Genomic DNA, 19161 nt, shown 5'->3' on the forward strand with positions numbered 1-19161 from the left:
TGTTCAGTTTGGGTATATTGAATAATTTATAGCTCCTGGGTGCCAACAACAATCACAGACACCTCGTTTAAACTGATACTATTTTTACTTGGCAATTTCCATCACTTAAGTGTCTTTCTTCCTGTATTTGTTCTTTGATCTCCTACAAATTTTTTCTCTCTGTTGTGATATAAAATAGCAAATCTGGGGACTTTTGAAAGTATTTTGCTGTAGCAACTTAAATTATTTGCAAAGGTTTTGAGGTCTAAGCGTGACATACATTGTAAAATTCAAAGCTGTTAGATATACCCAAAGTGGGCCTGAATTGGCAGCCCTTACTCAGGCAAAAATCGATGGGAGTCTTGCCTGAGAAAAGACTCTGGGATTGGGTGCTCTTTAAGAGAGAGAGAGAGAGAGAGTGTGTGTGTGTGTGACAGATGGGGATTATATTTACATGTGGGCCCGCTTTATGTATCGAGTCCATAGTAGGGACTGATTCATCACTCTGTTGCTCCAGCTTCAACCAATGGAGTTATGCCGAAGTATAGCTAGAGTAACACAGTGGTAAATCAGGTCCATAGATAGATACACATATACATGTATATATGTAAATATATGTATATATGTAAAATTATGAACAATGTCCATATATTCATGATTGCCTGGAATACCCTTAGACTGATGTATAGAATTTTAGGCCAGGGCCTGTTTCTATGTTGCAATCCTTATATATCTCAGATTTAAAACAAAACAAATTAGAAAATACGTTTCACATTGAATCCCTGATCCTGCAACTGCTTGTGTGTGGGCAGGGTATCACAGTGAAGTCAATGGCACACATTGATCCACTCACAGAATCAGGGCCTATCTTTAGTACTGTTGGAACTAAATTTGAAACTCAGTGGCAGCCACCCCAAAAAAAGAAAAAGAGCAAGCTGAGTGTTAAAGGGAGGGCCTGCCTCCATCTCTAGCAATGGATTATAAAACCTATAATTAGAGATGGGCTCAACTCACAAAATATTGATCTGGATTCAGATTTGTAAGTCTGGAGGTGTTAAGATGTGGTCTTTTTACTTCAGGCATATCTTTCCTCATAATGACACCACACCGTAATCCCAACTCTAGAAACCAGTGAACCTATGCTAGGGAGTGAACACATGTCTGTCATTAACTAAGCCACTCAATGAATACCTCTCTTGCTCCACTCACAAAATGACCTGAAAAAGGACATCCGTCTGCCTGTAAACAAACATTTCAAAATTCCTCTTAAAGGCATATTTCTGTCAGCTTAATATTTCTTTCAAATCCTAAATATATGGAATTGCAAACAGTTCAGACAGGATATTGTGCATAGCTGGATGTTGAAAGTAAGGGGGGATCTGTTCTCTCACTGATGTGCACAGGATGAGCTATTCACATAAAAAAATAAAGCCCATGAATCAATGGAAGAATAGATTACACATTTAATCAGGCAATATTTGGACAGTGATGCAGCGACCCTGGGGATATATCCCAGTTCAACTGCTTCCTGCCACTGCATGGCAATAGAATCAATCAAACAAAGAGATCAGGCATTGACAGAGAAAAAGGGTCACCTGTTTGATCCAGTATGGCAACTCCTGTGCTCTTGCATGCTTCAATAACTTTATTTATATCAATAAGACCAACAGACCGGGTGGGGCTGGGAGAATTAAACCGAGTTCTGAAAACTCCTGATAAGGTTAACTTTAGCTGAAGTGGCACTGCATAGTCACTGCTATCTGCACTGCTAAAGTTCAATCAATGACTTGGTGATCTTTACTCCCCTCCCTTCTTCACCCCCACCACTAAAGCAGTTGTAGATACTGTTAAGATGGGGTTGGAGAAGCTTAGATGGGTTGAAGTGACCCATATTGTAGCAGATCAATAATACTGTAGCACTCCTGTGGGGGGAACTCATGCTGGCAAGTGGCAGCTGAAACTGAGTTCTACTAGGGGATCAAATGTCATTCTTTACTGCAATTCTTCGCCTGTCCCCACCATTTTCATCCTGATCTTCCTGCGAAGCCCTTCTTACTCTTTTTAGGGTCAGATGTGGATCTCTCTTTTTCACTCTCTCTTCCTTCTTGTGCATGAGAGTGTGGAAATGTTTCATGTAGAGAGAAGAGCTTTTTTCCAATGAGTCCCATTTTCATACCAACGTGTGCAGTGTGTGACTGTTTTGCTATCCAAGATGTCTGTAAAAATGTAAAAATGAAATAAAGGATTAAAAAATGAACTTGGGAGGGGAAGGGATTTGAGCATAAACTGAACATAAAGATGCAGCATCAGTTCTCTAAGGAACTTTTTCAATCCATCCTTGAAATCTCATCAGTATTCTCTCTTCCTCCCTTTGTATCAGGGATGGAGGAGATCTAGGATATTAAAATCTTTGCGGTTGTTCTTCTAGCTGTAGCACTCACTGGTTTCAATGAAGGGTTTGCATGTTTTTGAGACTTTTGCTGTCAGAGGAAACCCCATTTTTAAAAGGATGTAAAGTCAATGTGTGTGTGACATTATATGTTGTGGGGAAGTTAAAGAAGGGTGGTCCTTTTCCCCATTTCATTTCTGTTTTTGTTTCTAGTGGCAGTCCCCATGACCTGATCATTTGTAGCGTTCTTCACCAGTGCACTGACTTTTGCCAGGAAATATGCTTGCCAAGAGTGAAATCCCTTCTCCCCAAGTAGTAACCTCAGGATATATCCAGACAAAGCCACAAATCCTGAAGCTTTGATTCTGGGTTGTCTTTCTGCTTCCCCTTCGTAAGACTATTCCTTCTCCTAATAGAAGCCATAATCATTATTCTGACCCTGTGGCAAGAGTGAGTGGCAGCCTCCCATGAGAACACTATATCACTTTGGTACCAGCTGTAAGTCAGGGGCTTGGGGAAGTGCCACCCATCTGAAGGTTAAAGCATCACTGAGACAAGACTCCTAGCAGCCCTGAAAAGTGAAAAGCCCAAACTTTGCAGATCCCCACTGCACTATTTTCCCCTTCTCATAGAGTGCAAAGCAGTTGCACAATGCTTCCATTCAGAGCTGGGAGCATTTTGCGCAACGTACTGTGGGGACTAAGGCCCACAACGTTAATCTTATCCATCCACAATATATGCATCACTCTGGCCATCTACCCTGGAGGCGTTCTCCTGCCAGAGCTAATACTTGCCCTAGTCACATGCTGCACCATTGTCCAAAAGTTATTCTGAAGATTCCATTCCCTTTCCCCTTCTTCATATTCTCTCTTCTGTAAGGAGAAAACTTCCTTTTGCTAGGAAGGAAGGAATGACCCAAATAGCCTCTCCAAGCTCTGGTTAGGATCCAATTGCCATCACCCACCACTGCCACTAACAACTTGAGATGCTTGGCATAACAAATCAGTCAAATGCCTGTGAACTGATATACGTCAGCACCTTTCTTATGACATTGTCAAGTAAAATGATACAAGAGGCTGGTACAAGACATTGGTCTTGTAGACACTGTGGGTCGGTCAGAGGTTTAAACAGGCAATGCTAAGCTTCATATAAATGCAGTGCACACATAATTAAAATATAGGTGACAATGAATTTATACACTATGAATCAAGGCTGGACTTAAAAGATCTAAAATGGCATATTATTCAAACATATCAAAAGGAATGTATTGATACGTAGCATTTTTCCTCTTCAGAGTGCTTTACAAATATTAATAAGTCCACACCATACCTGTGTGAGGCCTGTAAGTGTTGTTATACTCATTTTACAGATGGGAGATTGAGGCAGAGCGTGTAATGGCCTGACTTTCAGTAGTACTGCACCCCCACAACTCCTATTGACTGCAATTGGCATTTTATGTGCTCCACACTTCTGCAAATCCAGACCACAAGGGATTTGTCCTGATCTACCCAGGGCGTCAGCGTGAACTCTGGGATTAGAGCTCAGGATTTCCTGGCTCCCAGTTCTGTGCTCTCATCACTACCATTCCCTGTAAGGCCCTGATCCAGCAAAGCACTTCAGCACCTACCTAATTTTAAGCACGTGAATCCCATTGATGGGACTACGCATGTGCTTCAATTCTTTGCTAGACCAGGACCTACATTAAAATACACTAACCCACAGCATATTTTACACATCAAGAAGATATGTCCATTTTTTATGATGTTTCAAGCATTGTCAAATACATTTGAACTATATGTGCAGTTAACCTGGTATGAAGCAACCCAGCCATGTGGGACTTCAGATACAATCATTCACTCAGCCAATCGCCATACAGTTTGGTTTTCTTTACATAGTGAAATCCGACCAGTTGGAGGTAAACAAGGATGGCGTGTCCTGCATGGTTCTTACTTCTGTGCTGTCGCCAGAGGCAAAGTGGGTCCTGTGGCTCATTGGTGCTAAAAATAAAATGAATAAATAACTATTATGTTAGGTTGTTCTGATATGATGTGAATAAACGTGTTGTTTCATTTTACAATTAATGCTACATTTTACCAAATCTATTGTACTGTCCGTTCCTTCTCGTAAATAATTACAGAAAAGATGAGCGGAGCTAGTTTTAAAAAAAAATCTATTGTTCTAGTCTAAGGCCCTGATTCTGTAAACACGTACGCATGAGTATCGGTGTTTGCAGGATCGGGGTCTGAGACGTTAATTTTAAGGGCGGGGTTGCGGGTGGGAAATGAAAAGGAGAATTGCCAAGTTCCTGTAATTTTGGAATGACAAAGGACGCAGAGAGCGTTGCAGGACTTTGCCGAAAACCTGGCTGCATCTTGCAATTTTCTGTTTTTCAATTGGCAGAAAATACTGTATTCCCATCAATTAAAATCTTGTCTGGTTATTAATTAAACAACTTGTTCATGGACAATTAAAAATAAATAAGTAAACTGTCAATTGTGGAATGTAAACTGATTAAATAATTAAATAAAAGGAATCATGTTGTGTGTTTTAAGCTGATGTGTCTACTTATGTCAGGATGGAGGAGGCGGGGCTTAACTCACTTCCTCCCCTGACAAATGGGAGAGAGACTAAAAGGGATGGGGTTTGAAGGGGGCGTGGTGTTAGTAGCAATGAGCAGCATAAAAGCGATCAGCTATTTTTGAATAATAGGTGTTCATTGTGTGGACATATTCTGCTCAAATAATCTTCCAAACATGAATCATTTCTGAATCTGCTTATTTAGGGAAAGGTTCTTCTGCTCCCCAGGGGTAGGTGAGCCCTTGGAGCTATGAGCATCCCCACACACTTTAATCACAACATCTTCTGCTGAATCTATTTAATCTACACAAGGCTCACTGAAGTGTAAAGAGAGCTGTAGTTTAGACTTCCAATGAAAAGTTTATGAACCCCAACATGAAAATAAATTATATTCATGATTATTTTTTTTAAATGTAAAGGAAATTCAGAATCATTGTAGAACGTAAACACTCCCCTGCAGTGTAGTGAATCCAAACACTATGACATTGTGATAGGACATGAGAGCCGGGAAGTGCAATTTGTAATGTTTAGGAAACATTCAGAAAGTAAATAGATTGGAGAGAAGTCAGAGCACTTACAATCGTCTACACTGAGCAATGAGTTCAATCAGTTTAGACTTCTGAAAACCTCTCCTTCTCACCAGGCATGCTCAGAGACATCAGTGTAGTCACTTAATACTGTTCCAACATCTCATTTGCATATCTACTCCAACACTAATCACTTAGACCTAAGTTTTCGAAAGTGTCCACTAATTTTGAGTGCCCAGTTTGAGACAGAGCTTGGGTGTCTCAAGTCAGGCACCCAAAAATCAGTGGATTCCTTGGCAAACGTACACCTTAAAACCTACCTTTAGAAAAGTAAAAATAAACAAAGAGCAACACTGACCAGACTAGTTTCAACTGAGTGAAAAATCAAAAAGTAAAGAAAAGTAACAAAGATTTAAAAAGTCATTCAGTTTTTATCATCTAAAACTGTTACCGAACATACAGGTAAGAAATTTTAAAAATACAATTATCTTGACGAGTGGCCCTTCAAATATCAGAATAGTCCTTTCACTTTCTGTCCTCAGCTACCTTCTGCTGTTGATCCACTGAAGATAAGACAAAGAAATCTTAGGATGTGCTGAGCACTTTCAGTAGCACAGCAGGTGTGTTCTAGCTGTCACCTTCCTGATCATTCTCAGAAGTTTGCTAGCAGTCAAGTAATGGTTGAGGGGTGGAACAACAGCAGTCAACAACCTGAGGGTCTTCTTGTAATGGAGTCCTGCCTGTGGTCGATGAGGTGTTGTCTAAAGTATCAACATTTACTGAGGCTATGTCTTCACTGATGGCAGCAAATTCGCCGCCATCAGATCGACTTATCTGGATCGACTGACTGAAGACCTGCTCAGTCGATCCAGAAATCGACGTATTAAGACCACCTCCTCAAGTGGCGCAGCGCATTGAAGACAGAGCGCAGAACAGAAGCACAGAAGTTGACGGGAATTACTCAAGTTTTTTGTGTAGTTTGCATAACTCCGGTCGACTGCCACCAAATCTCCGAGGTAAGTGTAGACAAGCCCTGAAATAAGAAGTAAAATGAAAGGATTTTGAATTGAAGAACGTAAGACAGCATTCAGTGGTCAAATGACTAATCGCAATGAGCATAAATAGTATCACCTTTTCTCTCTTGCTAACAGTTAGCCAAGTGTGAATTTACTTCAGTGGCCTTGTTGGGACGCTAAATGCAAAAGTAAGAGCTTTAAACAAGAGGGTCCAGCTCCTCTAAGGTATTTAGGTATCTAACTCCCAGTGAAAGTTTAGGCACCTATAGGGTGCCGCAGAAGTTTTGTGCAGTGCATTGGTCCTGAATCTGGTACTTAGGTGTCTAAAATTGGGGATTTAGGCACCTAACTCCTTTTGTGCAGTCAGGCCCTAAATAGCTTTGAGGATCTGGGCCTAAAGGATTTGTCTATTCCTGACCAATGCACAATGAATACAACTTGTGGGACCACATTTTTATAACCTGCTTGTGCCTGCAACTCAGGTACTTAGATTGCTAAATGGCCTAAACAGAGAGTATGGGGGGGGAGTGAAAGGGGAGCAAGGGGGTGACCAAGTGTGTCGGAGGATGGCAAAAAGATCAAGGTGAAGGAGGGTGGGAAGAAGTCTGTAAAGTGCTGTGTTAGTCCGGGAAATGATTAAAACCTGATCCCTTAGCAGAGGTTTTTTCTCACTGCCAGGATTGCAGAGAAACCCTGCCATGGAGGGTATGGATGAAGGCAGGCTCAGCTGTTGATAGTTCTTATCAGGAAGGAGGAAGATGAGTATAAGAAAGAAGAGGCAGAGGAGATGTGTGTGTGCGTGTGTTCAATTAGCATGCAAACACTCTAGCACAAAAAAGCAGGAGAAGCCTGGCAGGAGGAAACCTTTCTTTTTAATGGGTCTCAGCCCTCTGGCTGCAGACTTTTAAAAGGAACATTATGGCTTCAGGAAAGCTTCATGCATAAACCTCCAGATGTGAGGAAGTCATCTGCTTTGTGCTGAATTTTGGCCGCATTGGCTGCATTGTTTTTGCCAGTAGCAGGTGGTCAGAAAGCATAGAGCAGACTCCTTCCACTGCAGGTTGACAACAGACTGGCTGTATCCTTATATGCTGAGTTCAAAGGCATTACTAGCTTGGAGTGGATGTTCTCCCTCTGACTGAGCAGTGGCACCAGACATAAATACCACAGCACTGTACATACACCTAGTTAGAGGCAGTCTCTGTCACAAGGAACTTGCATCTAAATAGACAAGACAAAGGGTGAGAGAAAGGAAGGCTTATATGAGCCCTGTTCTACAGCTGGGGAACTGAGATACAGAGAGGTGGCACCGGAAGCATGCACCAGAGCAGGGAACTGTTCCTAGACTGACCTATTAAGCTACCTCAGCAGAGAGGGCAAGGGCTGAGTTGACCACGGAGACTGAACTACCCCGCAGGTGGCAGGGTACACTGTGGGAAAGTCACATTGCTACTGCTTGTGCGGTTTCAGTTTTGTGGATGTGGCAGGGACTTCAAGCTATAGGACGGTCAAGCTATCATTTACTGTAAAACTAGCTGTGTAAGCAAACTGTGATACGAATACCATCTATTCATAACCGAGGTTGCTAAACAGGGACGTTTTGGGGAGCGGGTCAGAGGAGAAGAATCCACCTCCCTAGTTTCCTGTGGGATATTATGGGGCAGTCAGTTGTCTGGCAACTCAAACTGAACATTTCAGAGGAGACTCCAGGACCACAGAACTTGAGTTCCTCAAAGCTGCTAAATGATTTGCTCTGCCTCTGGACTATATTAACACGACCCCTGATCAGCCATACAAAATGCAGCCCCTCCCTTGCATAGCAACGCTTGCAGATGTGTCCTTACCAAATTGAAGGGAGGACCCTGGTGTGTCTCTAGCTTGCCGAAATACAACTGCTTCCTTTCGAAAGGCTTGATAATCTCACAGTGGCCTTTCTTGTCAGAAGCACATGATAACTGAAACTGACTGGGGCAGCGTGGCATGAGAATTCTGATAATGAAATGCTTTCATAGCTAGACACTCATTATTCCAGTGCATTACTGGGCTCCTCCCCAGGGACTGTCTAGAGAGCGTCATGGTTGAGCTATTTCCTATGGAGACCAAAACTAAGCCACCTAAAAAGCTACCTTTACTAAAATTTTCTTTCCTGCCCTACCCTGAAAAAAAGTCTTTCTCGATTTGCTTAGAAAGAAAGCTGAATAAATGTGACAGTGTTATCATGCTATCATCAGCCTATAACCCACACCAAACAGAACTGATGGACTAACTCCCACTCTCTGTAAACCCTGAACGACTCCACTGGCTCCAGGGATGCTATGCCATTGTAACTGAGCTCAGCGTGGGGCCTGGTGGCTTTCAAGGCCAGTCAAGACTGGACCCTATATCTTCCTTTCAGAAGGAAACGTGAATAGCGCAGGATGAGAAAGAGGCTGAAGAGCTTTTATTTGGTAAATGGAAAGGCGTAAGGAATAACTACCAGGTTCTCAGTACAGCTTGGACATGTCCTCTGCACTCACCGTCTACAGTGACGTCCATTGATGCACCCTTGCTAGCCTCTCTCCTGTCAGTGATCTGACCCTGAGCCACATGAGGAAGAAACAGGATCTCTAGGGGCTGGTAATTTGTAGAGACCAGCTACCACTATGCACCTCACATAAGGATCTTGGACTTGCTTCATTTCTGCAGCGGCAGCAGGGCGCTGGCCAGTCTGTTCCAGAATGGCTGCCTGACAGGTGTGTTGAGATATGTCTCCTACATACAGCACAGCCTATGGTGAATACAGCATCGTGTACAATAGTGTGTACCCAGTTAATCTGGGCTATATCAATCCTTGTACACCCACAGCATATCTACTATGCAATCTCACTCTCTCTCTGCTATTCTGACCCCAGCATACCCCACATATGTGTGCGGAGGTTGACGTCAGATCTCTGCCATCATGAGCCAAGCTCTTCTGTGACACTGAACATGTATTTCATTTCTGTTCTTTTGCTTGCCAATTCATGGCCGCGTCTTCCAATCCTCAGATCACTTTTGAAACCTCCTCAGAGCTACGGTTTAAAGCACCTGTCCCCCACAGCCGACCCTTAATGCCATTCGTTCACTATTACTCACTATGTCATACGCATGATGGAGGGGAGGGGGATAATCTGTATGCACAGAGCAATGCAAGAGGTCATCACAAATGTGCCATTTAACAGAATCAGTGATTTGAAGGCATGGCCTATGTGGGGATTAGAACCCTTTCCCTGGGCAAGAGCTGAAGGATCAGACACTTTGTCACATATTGTTTTCTACCAGAAGTGAAAGAATCGTTAACGTTCATGAAAATCAGAGCTGATAGCAATGGCAAGAGCTACAGACTGTGTAATGTAGGAAGGTGCTATTCCCACTCCACCCCCTAGCTTTGCTCATTCTCCTCAGTTTTGACCTGCTGCAGCAACTCCCTGTTCTCTGGGACTGTGAGTGAGTTTGTGGGTTTGTTCAAAGCCCGAACTCAAAGTGAAAATCAAATCCAGTAAATGAAAGCCAAGGGGACGATTTTCAGGGAATCACAGCCACTAAGTTTTAAATGGCTCTGATTTCAGCTTTAACACTGAGCCATGCAGCCAGGAGAGTAGGGATGGCCGGGAGATGGGACCACAGACTGGATGGCTCAGAAGACTGGTAATGGGTACCTAGAACCTTTCATCTGTAGATTGCATGGCCACTGCACAAAGCACTGTTGGAACTGTGTTGCTGGCAGATTCATTCAGACAAGAGATCACAGCCTGAATGACTACACACTCTGTTATCATCTCACCGTTCAAAATGATCCCTCCAGGTCAACACAGAGGAGCAAAAGAGTGCCTGCCCCAAAGGGATGTACAGTCCAAAAGGACAAAGACAGTCAAAGGGTCAGAGAAAGGGAAAGCAATCAGTGTAATGACAGGCACATATATGTCTTGTTAGTTACACATTTGCTCACACCACAGACCCAGGAGAGAAGGGAACACTGCAGCCCCTTGTGATGATTACGCAAACATGGGAATGAGTATGTTAGCACCCATGCACATACATCCCTAACTATACAAGGTTAATGCAAAGCCAAACAAAACATCTCTCTTCAGAGCAAGCCAACTCTCCGTGTACCACAGTTCTAATTCCTCACTGACATCCTACATTCTAGCTGGAAAAGGAGGAGGAAGAGAATGAAAAGAAAAAAATATCAGCCCAGAAATCTGCTTGCCCAGTGAGGACCCAGATACTTCTTGCATGCCCAATGAAATTATTGTGCATAGGCAATAATGGCCAAGCTCCAGGTCCTCACAGACAGTTAGCCAATCCCAGCTGGCTTGTTAAAGCTCCAGAATGGCTTCTCTCTCTCTCTTGAATAGGCTGAACTTGTGATAGCTGAGGTCTCAGTTTTGCATCTCAGGACACCCCATGAGGAGCAGAGACATCGGGGAGGCATGGAAACATTCATAGTCAGAGCTGAAATCCATTTTGTACATATATATGTTGGCTCCTTACTGAAACTTAATGGGGTTTTTTGTTTGACATCTCTCAGTACCAAAGGACAGGGGAAGGGTCGATGAGAAATCAGGATCCTGAGGCTGACAGACCCCAGGGCCTGTGGGGAGAGGCCAACACTCCAGGTCAGCCTGATTGATGGGACGGACAGGCAAATAAGGGAGCCAGGAGGCCGGGGTCCCATCCTCAGTGTGAGCTGGAGCTGCCTATGCAGAGCGAGCTGAGCTAAGGAGACAGCAGCATCCAAAGCCATAGCAGCTTGAGCCAGAAAAGCTGCCCAGGGAGCAGAGCTGTGCTGGGAGCAGAGCCAGAGCAGCAGCAGTCAGAAGGGCCAGAGAAGCTGCCTAGGGAGGTGAACTGGAGGCAGAGCAGCGGCCATGCTGAGAAAGAGTGGAGCTGGAGCCGTCTGGAACTGGGTGCGGTGAGCAGCTGGGCAGTGCGAGGGGGCCCTGGGAAAGGGCCCAGCACAGGGAGATGCCACCAGCCAAGCGCCTCACAGGCCACACTGGGAGGGGGATCGTGACCCCGATGGGGAGCCCATGTTGGGGAGAAGGGCCCTGCCACCTAGAGCCTGCGGGCGTGTGGACACCGCCAGAGCAAGTGTCCGACCCACGGCATCCCTGCAGCGCAGTCAGGGACTGGGCAGGAGGCCTGTGACGTGTGAGAAACAGACTGTGAATGTCCCTTATGTCCCAGAGGTGCTGTGTGTGGTGTCTCTGTGCCCAAGGGCCGGCGTTAGGTGTTTTCCTTTAACCTTTCTCATTTTTCCTTCTTTTTAAAAACTGATTACTGTTTAATAAATTGTATTGCTTTGAACTGTATGCAATGATCAGTGGGGCAGGGAAGCCTCCAGTGCAGAGAGAGTATCCAGGAGTGCAGACACCCTCGCCCCTGCCCGAAGTGACCATGACAAGATTGGGGGTCAAGCTCCCCGGGAGCCCTGGGCCACGCAGAAGAGTGGGAGGGATCCTCTAGGCCAGGCAGGCCTCTGGGTAAAGGGAGTGGGGGCAAGGACTCAGATCCTTTTGCTAGCCAACTCCTCCCGGGTAGTGTATGAGCCAGGAAAGTTCCTCACACTAGCGGGACCATTCCCTCGCTTACACATAGTTTAACTGTTCACACAAGCTAAACATGGAAACTGAAAGCTTCCTCCCAGATGTGGACAGGAGCTCTCTAGGGAGAGGCAGCACAGGACTGGGAGCCAGCCCCTCCCAAATTCTAGGTCCTGCTGTGACACTGATGTCTTCGGTCGCCTTGGGCAAGTCATGCTACCTCTCTGCCTCAGTTTACCTACTTGTAAAATGGTGGTACTTGTACTCCTCAGAGAGGTATTGCAAGGGTTTAGTGGTTTAGTGTTAAAAAGATGCTTTGGAAATGTAGTTGCTAAGTGGTATTATTACCATTACTTAGTTGCTCTCGGTTGTAAAAACTCTGCCTTCTACATCAGTATTGAACCTTTTTAAAAGGCTGTATTTGTAGGATAGAAGCCATAGTGAATTAGTACACCTGCCTTTCACCTTTTCTGGGGAGGCAGGTTCACATCACACCTAGATGTGAAGTAAATACAATTAGTGGGCTTAACCTATTCATGAGTTTAGTGGATGTTTATCAGGTCAAGAGAGGCATAGGACTGGACTCAGGAATGTGGAACACCATGCATTAGGTGCATTGATAGAAGTGTGGGGCCCGGGACCCAGACATCTCTGGCAGGGTGCTGAAGTTCAGGACTGGAGTGCTTTGTCAGTGCACAGTAGAGAAAGCTTTCCCAGTATCTGCCTACATTGTGGCTGGCTCTAGATTGTACTATTGGACCCTAGCTGACAAGTACTTGGCTTGTGAAAGTTTGCCCCATATAATTCGAAAGGGGGGAGGGGGAGAGAACAACAGTGCATTTTTGCCTTTAATAGCTCTTTTTTCTCATTTTCTCCTGAAGTGTCTGTCAGCACCTTAAATAAAAAGCCTTTTATCTTCTCACCACTGTGTGCACCCCGTCACAAATAGCAAATGCTGCGGCAAATGAGTAAAGGCCTTAGCTAGCCGCTCTGCCCTGAAGGATGTCACCTCTGTGCGGACTCCTTGATTCTCCCAACCTGGGTCATGGTCCCTTTGCTGTCCTATTCTCTCATGCCAGCTTTGAAAATACTTCTTTGGCTTGTGAAGATCAGGGCAGGCTGAAGGCACGGGCCAACCCCATCCCCTTCTGGCCCATTGCACCGTCTCCATACCAGTGAAAATGGCCATGAGGAGGCGTGAGTCCAATCCTCTTAACTCATTTCAGAGCCTACAGTCCATGTTGAGAGTTCCCAGGCTAGTCCTCCACCCATTTTTTCTCACTGGTGAGGCTGCAGCCTTGAGGAAGACTGGCTGGAGAGAGTCACCACCCAAATTCTTTCCTCTTGTCCCATCACAGGATAGCCTTCACCTCCTGTGAAGGGGTGAGAAAAGCAACGTAGCAGTTCTTTGCAGGCTCAGAGCAGGGAGTGAAGGAGTCCTGCAGTGAGACAACAACTTGTGTGACAATAAATTCAGACGTTGGAATTGGATCTTCAGTCAGTCACAGCACTCAGCTGGTGCAACATTCCTGATCTCATAGTAAATGAGAAATCAGGGGCGCCTTATGCAGTAAACTAGTGCTGTCTTTTTGCATCCTCTGACTAATCCCATATAATTACACTAGCAGTGGAGAACAAATACAGACAATAATATGTAACAGGTCATTTGTCATTTCTTTATTGCTGCAAACACAGGAAAACAGCTCTGGGCAAGTGTGGACCAAACTGAAGCTGCAGGCAATAGAAATGAAGGGAAAATGACAAGGAAAAATTCATCCTTCCAGAATCAGATGCATACATTTCTCTGCAGAACATTTCTCTGCCCTTTTAAATGTACAGGGAGTCAGAACTGAGTCTTTCTGCAGCCTGATCCAAGAAAACCCAGCAAGCAAGAGAGAGCTTACCCTTGCTCTAGCCAGGAGGAAGAAGCAAACAATCCTTAACTTGCAAAGTCTCTTGGCAGTTGTATATAGTCCCTTGTTTCCCATTTCCTCCTTTCTTCCTGACCCTGTGGCTGGGTAGAGCAAATTCTTCCTTTCCTGCCTCATGGTCCTTTTCTTAGCATTTCACTGGCTCCTTTTAATTGTCCTGTTTTAATGACCACCCTCCCTAGTTTGACCTCTTATTGGGAAGTGTCACAAACTGCCTTAATATTTGTATTATGTTTGTAATATGATAAAAATCCACACCCACACCCACCTGTCACGAAGGTGTCCGGGGAACAGCACCCCCTCCAGGAGCTACTGGAGGGAGCACACACATATGAGTCTAATTATCCCCAATCTTAGCAGGTGTTGTGGGATATCTTTCCAGCGGTCTGGTGCTCAACCCTCCAGCCAAGGCCTGTGGCATCTGCTCCCCTCTCGGGATCCTAGGCAAAACCACCAAGCAGCCCACAGGCAGTAAATAGGGCTAAACAAAAGACAGGAAAATAAATTCTTTCAGCAGCTCCCTTCAGGATATGGGCCTCTCTGACATCCGAGGGGGCTGGGAGTCTCACAGGCACTTCAGGATCCCACGGGGTTCCAGTGTAAATATCAGTCCTGTTTCCTCTTCAGTTCGGGTCCTGCACTCTCCTTCTGCAAGGGCCGAGGGTGCTGCAGGCCATCAGTCCTCTCTTCAGAGCTGGAAAGGCTCAATAGTCTGTTTGTTTCCCAGGGTTGTCCCAGTCTGAGAGGAGTTCCCTCCCGCTTAACTCCTGCTCGAGTCCTAGCTTGATTTGCAGCTGCATAGGGACAGGCCAAAGCAACTCCTTAACCCCTTCTATGCTAGTGTGGGGTTTATATAGCCCGTCATCCCACCCCCCAAAAACTCAAATTTAAAAAGCTCGTCTCTAAGGCAATCGGGGTCATTCATTCAGATTACTGTAAAGTAGACCGGAACAGGGTCAAAGAAAGGCATAGTGGGGAACAACCTATCTTCATCAGGCTGGTCAATGGGAGACTGGGGGAAGGGGGACAATTGCCCAGGGGCCCAGAGATTTAAAAGGGCCCCGGGTGGATGGGAGGATAGATTCGTATCCTCCTCTCCTCCACACAGCCCTTCCCCCGAGGCCTCTGTCATTTGCGCTCTTTGCCCTCCCTTGAGCCAAGCTTATTTATTATGCACCATGCAGGTTCCCAGGAGGTAGGATTTGCTACTTAGCTTCCCAGGTTCATCAGTAATCTCCCTGGGGAGTCCAAGGGACCCGGGAAGCTGAGTAGCAGATACCACCTCCTCAGCTGCCCAGGAACCAGCATGGCACATAATAAATAAGTAAAAACTTCCAGCAGAAGCCCACTCAGACCTTAGGCATCCCTTTCTAGGGGGGCCATGGACTGCTCTGCCCCTGGCCCACAATTGCTGTCAGTGGGTCTGTTCTTCATTCAGAACTACATACAATACTCATCTCTCTGCCTTAGCTTTTTCTCAATAAGAGCTTTATCCACACACGCAGAGTGGTGCCTACTTTATAACACTCTAGGTAAAGACAGAGATTTTTCTTCAGGCCAAACCATAGTGAAGAGTTTACATATTCATCTTTGATAAATGGAAACAACTTCCAGGAGAAGATAAATAAGTAAAAAGCAATACAAAATCGACGTGATTAAAATAGGTATGTTAGAGGAAGACATTTTTGATACACCAAACCAATAAAGAAGCATAAATGTTACATCACACACGACACCTCAAGAAAACTGTTCCAATGTACTGAATGTACTTTCAAACAGTTTCAATTTGGAAGAAAAATGACTCTCTGCCAACATTTCTTTTACCAGAGAGAGAAAGGATTTTATGTTTGAATATTCAATGTGGATTAATGGGAGATGTCTGTATTAAATCTTATTGGACCCCACTTCCAGGTTTGCATGCCCACTGTTGTATGCACAACTGGCTGCTCAATTTATATATGCAATTGCGGGTGCAAAATAGGGGTTCCCACATTGGCACCATGAAATCATTTGTAGGCATGCGGAAACCACTTGAAAATTCAGCCCATTGATGTCAGTGAGAGTCTATCCATTGACTTCAGTGAGGTTTGGATTAGGCCCTAAATTAAGCTTTGCTCTTTGCAGTGGTGGGTGTGGAAGACCTGCCAAGAAGACACTTTCGGCTTCTTGGTCTGGCCCCGGTGTCACTTAGGGCAGCCTACATACCTAAGGACTTTTGGATCACTGTAGCAGCGCTCAGCTCCATCACATCCCTGACGTGCCTCTGGCTTGCTCCTTGCACCGAGAAGGGGGGTGGCACCTGGTGCAGGAAGAGCCTCCACCAATTTTATACCAGCTGAGAGTTTCTCTTCACAAGGCAAATTCTCTACCAATCATTTATGGGCATAACCTGGCCACTTTGTGCTGCCTGAGTGGTGCAAACTGGCCAGATCCTACCAGAGAATCCTGAGCTTAGAATATGATTTCCTTGAAGGGTGTAAACCTTTCTCAGAAAATAACAGATAAAAAAGTCTCTGAGGAGAACAATCTGCTCTACAATTATCCATCATTCATGATGAGCTTTGAATTTCATTTGCGTGCAATTATTGTGTATATATATATATATTTTATTGTGCTCGGTTCACTTAATGAGTGCTGCAATTGTATTGATAGCAGGAAACAGATTTTCAAAAAGATGATTAGCTAGTTAGATGACATCTTGAGCATGCTTTCTGTTTAAGAGGTAATAGCTATGTCCTGAAGTAAATAAACTTTGAGGATGAAGACTGTGATGGTAGTTAGTCCAGAATGCAGTTATTACCAAGTTAAGAGGGTACACCTCCACATTAATATTATGTTGAAATACCAAACCCCTTAGCCCATTTGTCTTATCTTGCATGGGAATGCTAAAGGGGTGAAGAGGGCACAAGGAGATTAAATCTGGATGCAAAGTGCTGAGAAATGCAAGACAGAGAGACTGCTAGCCAGATCTAGTGTGTTACACTTGTCCAGTAGACTCCAATAGAATCCTTCAAATGGTCTCTGTTAGTTTCTGCTAGAAGACCTGTATGCTCAGGAACCAGCAGACCAAGTAAACGTATTGCTTTGTTCCAAAGTCTAGTTACTGATAGGAACCAAAAGGAAGAAACGGACAAATTTGTGCTGGAATTTCCTTTCAGTTTAGTGATGCTGGCAGTGCTCCATGCCCTAGACAGGGTGCACCTGGATGTGGCCACAGCCCCACGCAACTTGCACACTGACTAACAGTGGCAGGACAGCACTGTGCAGAGTGCTGCTGTACTGCTAAGTATCACGTGACTAGCATGGGGAAGTGTCTTTCCTAATGAGATGATGACTAGAATGACCGTGCAAGTGCATGTGTGAAGCTACTAGGCGCGGCCAGTATGAGCAATGATGTTTTGAGAAATCTGAGCAGTCAGGCTGATCTGAGTGCTTCTGTAGTTAATAAGAGCGTCGGCACTTTCTCCCTTTAGCGAGCCTGCCTCCTGAGTGCTTGCTAAACGTTACATGATGTCAGAAGTTATATTGAACCACAGAAGGAGAAATTGCTTTTGCAGCACAAATTGAAAGGAAATGCTGCAGGAGAATAGTGTCCTTGTAACCCACACTTGGAAATTCTCATTATCATGGGGGCCATTGTACAGGTAACGATATGTCTCCATGAGTTGACCCCAGCGAGGTGACAGGTACTGTCGCCTCTCTGCCGAGTGGGAGCGGATTTCGAGGCTTCAGTTTCCCATTAGAGGAGAAATCAGTGACATGGAGTCTGTGTACTTCCTTAGTGTAACTTGTTTATTTACACAATATACACCAGTCCTGGAACACAGGTGTCACAAACAACATGCAGGCAAATCCTTCATTCAGATAGCTCAATCTCAGCACCAATGCCCAGGAAACAATTCTGTCCCACTGAAGAACTGAACCTAGCTGGAGAATTAAGGCAGAGAGCAAACACTCTTGATGTTTGCCACAGCTTCCCTTAAGGGGCCCACATCATAAGCGAACAACAATGTAGTATTTCTTTAAAGACTGTACACTGATGTTCTCTGTGAAAAGGAATGTGCAAGACTGTGTGTGACAGTGTCATCTGGTGTCTCTTTCTATACCAATACATTTAAAGGTGGGGAAGTAGAGGATAAAGAACATTTTGCCAAGATTATGGATAACTTTGGGAGGTGTTGGAACTGTAGATAAAAATGTACTTATGATGAACAATTCAATTTTTTTATTCATAATATAAGGCAATATATGAACTTTCTGCTCCATTCACGACAGACTTGAAGTTCAAATATGTTAATTAGGGAGCTATGTCCACCTTTAATGAAAGACAGGCTTGTATGTGGAAAATAGAATGACCACAGGTGGTGCAAATTGCTGCAGGAAGCTGATTTAAACTTAACCCAAGCTATAGGCATTTGCAGAGCCAATGATAAAGCAGATTCAGGCTGTTACAGACTGAGGAATCACAGAAGATTAGGGTTGAAAGGGACCTTAGGAGGTCATCTATCCAACCCACTCTGCTCAAAGCCGGACCAACCCCAACTAAATCATCCCAGCCAGGGCTTTGTCAAGCCGGGCCTTAAAAATCTCTAAGGATGGAGATTCCACCACCTCCCTAGGTAACCCATCCCAGTGCTTCACCACCCTCCTAGTGGAACAGTTTTGCCTAATATCCAACCTAAATGTTCCCCACTGCAACATGAGACCATTGCTCCTTGTTCTGTCATCTGACATCACTGAGAACAGCCTACTCCATCCTCTTTGGAACCCCACTTCAGGTAGTTGAAGGTTGCTATCAAATCCCCCCTCACTTCTATAGACTCATAGATTTTAAGGTCAGAAGGGACCATTATGATCATCTTGTCTGACCTCCTGCACAACACAGGCCACAGAACCTCACCCACCCACTCCTGTAATTAGACCCCTAACCTATGACTCAGTTACTGAAGTCCTCAAATAATGGTTTAAAGATTTACTGAAGACTTACTTCTCCTCTGCAGACTAAATAAACCCAGTTTCCTCAGCCTCTCCTCATGAGTTATGTGCCCAGCCCCCTAATCATTTTCGTTGCCCTCCACTGGACTCTCTCCAATTTGTCCACATCCTTCCTCTAGTGAGGGGCCCAAAACTGTACACAGTAATCACCAGTGCCGAATACAGGGGAATAAGCACTTCTTT

Source organism: Emydura macquarii, unplaced genomic scaffold, assembly GCF_026122565.2.
Source record: "Emydura macquarii macquarii isolate MOO-44397 ecotype Brisbane River unplaced genomic scaffold, CSIRO-AGI_Emac_v2 contig_3530, whole genome shotgun sequence".
NCBI classification, from domain to species: Eukaryota; Metazoa; Chordata; order Testudines; family Chelidae; genus Emydura; species Emydura macquarii.